Genomic DNA, 6,000 nt, shown 5'->3' on the forward strand with positions numbered 1-6,000 from the left:
AGGCAGGAGCCTTTGCTGACCTTCTCCCGCCTCCTCGCCGTGTGACTCAGTGCTCTCTCTATGGCCACACACTCCCCCTCCACCGCCTCTGCCCTAGCTTGCAGTGGGTTCCGGGCCCTGGGTGACAGTCAGCGGCCTGGGGGTGGAGGGTGACTGTGTAGCTGACTCACTGCAGAGTGGGGGAGGTGTGAGTGTCAGACCTGGGCTCCCCCAAGTGCAGACCCCAGCCGGTCCAGGTGGCTCCTTGGGGAGCATCAGGGCTGTGCGAAGTCCAGGTCATGCAGGGGACAGGTGTAGGCAGGGCCAGAGCAGAGACCCCTCCAGGCCAGTCCCACCCTCAGAGGCCTCAGAAACCAAGGGGCTTGAGGCCCAGCAGCCACCTGCCCTGCCTCTGCCCCTCCCTTGCCAGGGTCCTGGGCTCCGGCTCTTCCTAGTCACCAGCCGGGGCCAGTGATCTCTGGCTGCAGGAGTCATGGGGTTGTAGGTCCCAGGGTGGGGTGGGCACCCTTCCAGCTTGGCCCTGCTCACCCAGAAGCAGCTCCTACTTCCAAGGGCCCGTAGACAGACACTGGTGGAGCCCATGGGCTGGGGCCACAGGGGGTGAGGCTGAGGGAGCTTCCGAGGGGAGCACTGGGAGGGCAGAAGGAACTGGTGAGAGCAACAGGCTAGCGTCCTGCAGGGGGTGGGTCCAGCGTCCTCGGAGGGGTGGAACTGAGGTCCAGAGGGCAGGCCAGGACCTGCCTGTGGGGGCCCCTCTGCTGGGCTGTGGTCTCCTGACTGCGGTTGGGAGCCTTTGAAGGTAAGGTTGAGGGGCAGAGGTGATGAGGGAGGGGCTGGGGAGAGGCCTGGTGCCCTCGTCCCACAAGGCGCCTGCATGAGCTCAGGCCTCCAGATGCTGAGACACTGGCCGCCACGAGGGCAGGCAAGGCCCCGTCATGTTGAGGATGGATGTGGCGGAGCCCGGCTTTACTCTGTTCCTGGCCTGCCTGTCTCCTTGCGGCACCCCACCACGTCTTGGAGGAGGCCCTGCTCCCCACTTCCGATCAGGGCCCCATGGAGCAACGGCAAGGCGGCCCTGTGCCCCCCCCGCCGCCCCGCTCGCTCTCAGCCTCTCCCTCCACCACGAGCAGCGAGCCTGCAACCTGGCCGATGGGCAGTGAGAAGCTGAGGTCCCTCCTGCCCGCCGGCAGCAGATGGAGAAATGGATGAGGAGGGTGAGGTGGGGGGGCCGGGAAGAGGGGTCTAAGGAGGAATTGGTTAGTTTAGGAAGTGGCTTGGGCCCCAGGATTCTCCTCTGAGAAGGAGGCTCAGCTGTGGTCTCCAGCGAGTAGGAGTCTGTTCCCTCGTTTTATTAATAAAGCGGAACAGTGACGTCACTGGCACTACGTGAGCGAGCCACTCCACTGACCGATTCTTCCTAATTAGGAAAAAAAGAGAGTCGAGGTGCCCTTGGGAGGCTCCACACTGGACTGCCTGAGGCCTTGAGTCGCTGCCATCCGCAGGCCGCGGGCATCCAGGCTCCCCATGTCCTCCAAGGTGGGCCCAGCCAGGAGGTGCAGTGACCTCGGCACTGAGACTCAGGCCCAGTGGCCCTGGGTTCCCAGGGAGCCGACTCTGGACATGAGGCTGGCAAAGCGGCCTGGCGGGCGAGGTGGGGCAAGAAGCTGCTGCTACATCCCCTGGAGGAGACTGTGGGGCCCGCTGACTTCTGGTGGCTGCGCCAGGCACAAGCAGGGCATGGTCTCTGCCTCTGGGGCCAGCCAGGCTGGGGGCCAGGACAGACACTGACCTCCAGGCATGACGGGTGTTCAGGGCGCCCAAGTCACATCCTGGAGTTGGACGGTGTCCTGCACAAGGGGATCTGGAGCCAGCCCTTGGTGGCGGAGCCTCAGGGACAGATCTGGTCCGCAGTGCCCCACACCCTGCTGGTGCCACGCCCAGCCATGGGCCGTGGGGTTTTCTCAGCAGGAACCCCATCCAGGGTCGTGCAGCCTGCATCCCACGGTAACACCCGTCAAGGCAGCCGCCGCAGGTAACGTTTAGAGCATGCTGTGCTGGGCCTGCCCGGTTCAGTCCTGGTCCCATCGTCCCCGGGGAGCCCAGAGTCACCTCCACTTCTCTAGTCCTTGTTTAGCAGTTCTGCACTGAGAGGCCTGGAGGTCAGATGTCAGAACACAAAGTGGCTATTTTAGCAGATGCTTTGAAATTCATGACCCCCTCAGCTCGGGTTTTGTCAGGAAGGGAACTTTCCTCTTTACGGTTAGAAATGTCCCCCCAGCTTGTCTGCAGGAACTGGGGTTGGAAGCCACGCTCCTTCGCGGGTGAGCACAGCACTCCCCACGCCCTGCCTGGGGTCTCTGAGCTGCTTACCAGCTGCAGCTGCAGCTGCATCTGATCCTGCCAACAAAGCGGAACCTTCCAGAGACCTGACAGCAGGGCATAACTTGACCGTCTGACCGCTGGATCAGCCAAGCTACCCTCCCGTGGGACTCTCCAGGGGGCTGGATTGGGGAGATGAGGCCACCCGGACACACAGGCAAACCCACTGCACCCCGGGGGCAAAGCTGTCGTCATAGGGAGCAAAGGTCTGGCGCTGGACAGTTCATTCCTTGTCTCTAAATCGGGGGAGTGGGTCCAAGTGCTGCGGCCGCAGCAACGAGCATGACTGGGGTGCGAGCCCTCACTCTTCGTCAGGGAAGTGCACTGGCAGCCAGGAGGCAAGCAAGGTCAGGATGGCTGTGCGAATGACAAGGGGGGTGGGGTTGGGGGGAGGTCTGTGACGATGGGGAGGGCCGTGATGACGGTGGGGTGCGGGTAGAGAGGGCAGTAAACCTTGACAGTGGTGATGGTTGTGATGTGTTGTAGGTAGCGGAGGCGGTGGCTTTGATGGGGGTGATCAGAGTTGGGGTGGAGAAGATGGGGAGGGTGGGGAGGGCGGGGATGGAGGCGGTAGTAGTTATGACGGTGGTGGTGGTGGTGCGGGTGGTGACGATGGTGGTGATGGAGGAAATCATGGTTATGATAGTGGTCATGGGGGAGATTGAGAAAAAGCCATTACTTCTATTAGAAACAAAAAATGCTTCTAAGATGTTGGCAACAGGTCATAGTACAGACATCTGTTTCACGCAGTGTGCTTCTCCCTTCAGCTGGAGGAGGAATTCCGCCTTGGCTTTGGGAAGTAGAAGTAGACGGTAACAGTGGTAGCAGATGAAGCAGCTGGCAACGGGGTTTGCTAGGGGCTGGATGTGTACCCCCCAGGGTAAATGTTGAAATCCTAACCCCTAAGGTGATGGTATTTGGAGGTAGGGGCTTTGAGAGGTGATCAGGTTATAGGGCGGAGCCCTTGAATGGGATTAATGCCCTTAAAAAAGAGACCGCAGAGAGCTCCCTCACCCACCCCTGTCGTGCAAGGACACAGAGAGAAGCCTGCGGCCCGTGGCCAGGAAAACGGCTTTCAGCAGCACCCAGCCTGCCGGCGCCCTGGTCCTGGATGTCCAGCCCCCAGAACGGTGCGGGAAAAATGTCTGTTGTTTGCAAGCCACCCAGTCTGTGGTGTTCTGGTAGAGAAGTCTGGATGGACTCAGGCAGGGATGGAGGTGGGACGGGGGTGATGGCGCCGGCAGTGGTGGTGTTGATGGCGGGGCAGTGAGGAGCTCCTGGGTGGCCCAAGAGGTGGCGGTTTTAATGATGCTGGTGATGGTGGGGCTGGTGGATGTTATGGGCTGAACTGTGTCCCCCAGATTCATAGGGTGAAGGCCCAACGCCAGTGGGACAGTGTTTGGAGACAGGGCTTTTAGGAGGCAACTATGGTAAGTGAGATGGAACGGGCGGGGCCTAACCTGAAGGACTGACGCCCGTGTAGGAAGAGGAAGACCTCTCTCCATCTCTCTCCATGTGCACCCACCACGGAAGGCCCCGTGAGGACGCGTCAGGAAGACAGCCGAAGGGCTCTCGCCAGAAACCTGTTTGGCTGGTGACTAGTCTTGGACTTCCCAGCCTCCAGGACTGTGAGAAATGAATGTCTGTTGTTCAAGCCACTGGCTCTGTGGTAGGGATGGTGAGGGTGGTGGTGGTGATGGTGGTGACGGAGGTGGCAGTGGTAGAGGTTTGGGTGGTGGCAGGAGGTGATGGAGGCCGTGGCTGTGGCTGGGTGGGTGGAGGAAGCGGTGGACGACGATTATGCAGTTTGCAAGTGGGACATGTGGAATTCAGGTCACAGCCTGGACGGTGGGCCACGGGTCTTATGTGAGTGCCTCTTGCTGAGAGTGGCACTGGGGACCACAGGCAGTGTGTGAGCCTGCAGGCCTGCCTGGGACATCCCTTCTGGGTGCTGTCCCGCCAGGATGACATCCCTGCCTTCCTGGCTCACTCTCACCTTGCCAGGGCAGACACTGAGCTCCTGCGCGCTGCTGAGATGGCGTTTTGCTTTTATTTAGAAAAGTACCGGGCCTGCTCAGCTCAGGGAGTGTGGCTTCCTTGTGCTGTGCTGAGGTTGTAAACCTGGGGACTGTTTCCTCTTGGCTTCCCACCAACCCGGCAGGTGCTGGGGCAGCAGGAGATGGACAGCTCCCCGAGATGCCCCCGCCTACGGAGGCGGGCCAGGGGGCTGGTAGTGGGCCGTACATCCTGAGCCCCAGTGTACACACTCTGGCCTGGGCAGCTCGGATGGGGAGGAGGGCTGGGAGGGGGGACAGCAGCTGGGAATTCTGACTCCCCAGGGGCAAGGCCAGCGTCTGGGGGTGTGTGAACTCTTCCCTGGATCCTCAGGCCCTGCCCAAACCCAGGTCTGGAGGAGCCAAGCCCCAGAGCCCCACCTGTAGGGGGCACACAGCACCCTGGGGACAGCCAGGGTCTGGGATGGGTGAGGCCGTCAGGGCAGAGGGTGAGGGAGCACCCCCCAGTGGGGGTGGGGGGGCTGGCTCATACCCCCCGGGTCTCAGTGTCTCTCCCTACCCCCAGCAGGAGGAGGGGTGTTCTGGGCCCTTGCAGTGGTGGGTCCAGGGGTCTGCGGAAGCCTGCTAGGGGCCAAAGCTCTGTGGGAAGATCTGTTTCTCAGCTCGGGGGGCCTATGTCAGTGGGTGTGGTGGGGCTGAGGCTGGAGTGGGTGGGGGGCAGCCCCCAGGGCCCTGTGCCCTGACTGACCTCCGGGTTGGGGCTCAGACCACTGCCCCCAAAGGCGTATCTGGACCCTCCTCCTCACTTTCTGCTTTTCCCCTCCTCTCCCTCCTTGTGGCTTGTTCCCGGTCCAAGACCAGATGCCCCTGGGAGGCCCTGGACTCCTTCTGGGTGGACAAGGACAGTGCCAGCAGTGACCACTGTCTTCAGGAAGGGCTGAGGAGCCGGGCCAGTGGGCACCAGGCCTGGATTCAGGGAGACTGGAGGCGGCCCAGGCTTGGGGAGCGAGGGAGGGGTGGCGAGAGAGAGCACCAGGCCGCGCGCGGCCAGCAGGTGGCGCCCAGGCCTCAGGGGCCGTAGGGGACGAGCCCTGGAGCGCACCCTTGCCTCCACCTGAGACCCGAGGGCTCCCAGATCCTGCTTCCCGCCAGATGAGGGGCCAGGGTGGCTCCCCCAGGGAGGACACCTGGCCCAGGTCAGTCACGGGCCAGGGCCAGCAGGGAAGGGGAGGTGGGGGTGGGGGCGGACAGTGCGCTCCCAGAGCCGGAGGGCAGCACCGGCCCCCAGGACGGCTGGCTCCACCCTTCCTCACTCCAGGCCCAACCCAGCCTGGGCCCCAGCCCCTGCCCAGGCTGCCCGGCCCCTCTGAGAAGCCTGTCATCTGATGTGCTGCCCCCAGCCCCACCGCAGGGGGCATCTGGAGCAGTCCAGCCCTGGACATTGACGGTGGCTGATGGCAGCGGACAGTAGGGCCAGGCTGGGCCTCAGGGTCAGGAGTCTGGGTCATTCACTCACCAGCCGGTCCTCCAAGCACATCCCCACCCTCTCTGCACCTCAAGTTCCTCATCTGTACAATGGTGACGATGATTGTCCGCCCCACTGTTC

The sequence above is a fragment of the Camelus dromedarius genome, chromosome 20, assembly GCF_036321535.1.
Source record: "Camelus dromedarius isolate mCamDro1 chromosome 20, mCamDro1.pat, whole genome shotgun sequence".
NCBI classification, from domain to species: Eukaryota; Metazoa; Chordata; class Mammalia; order Artiodactyla; family Camelidae; genus Camelus; species Camelus dromedarius.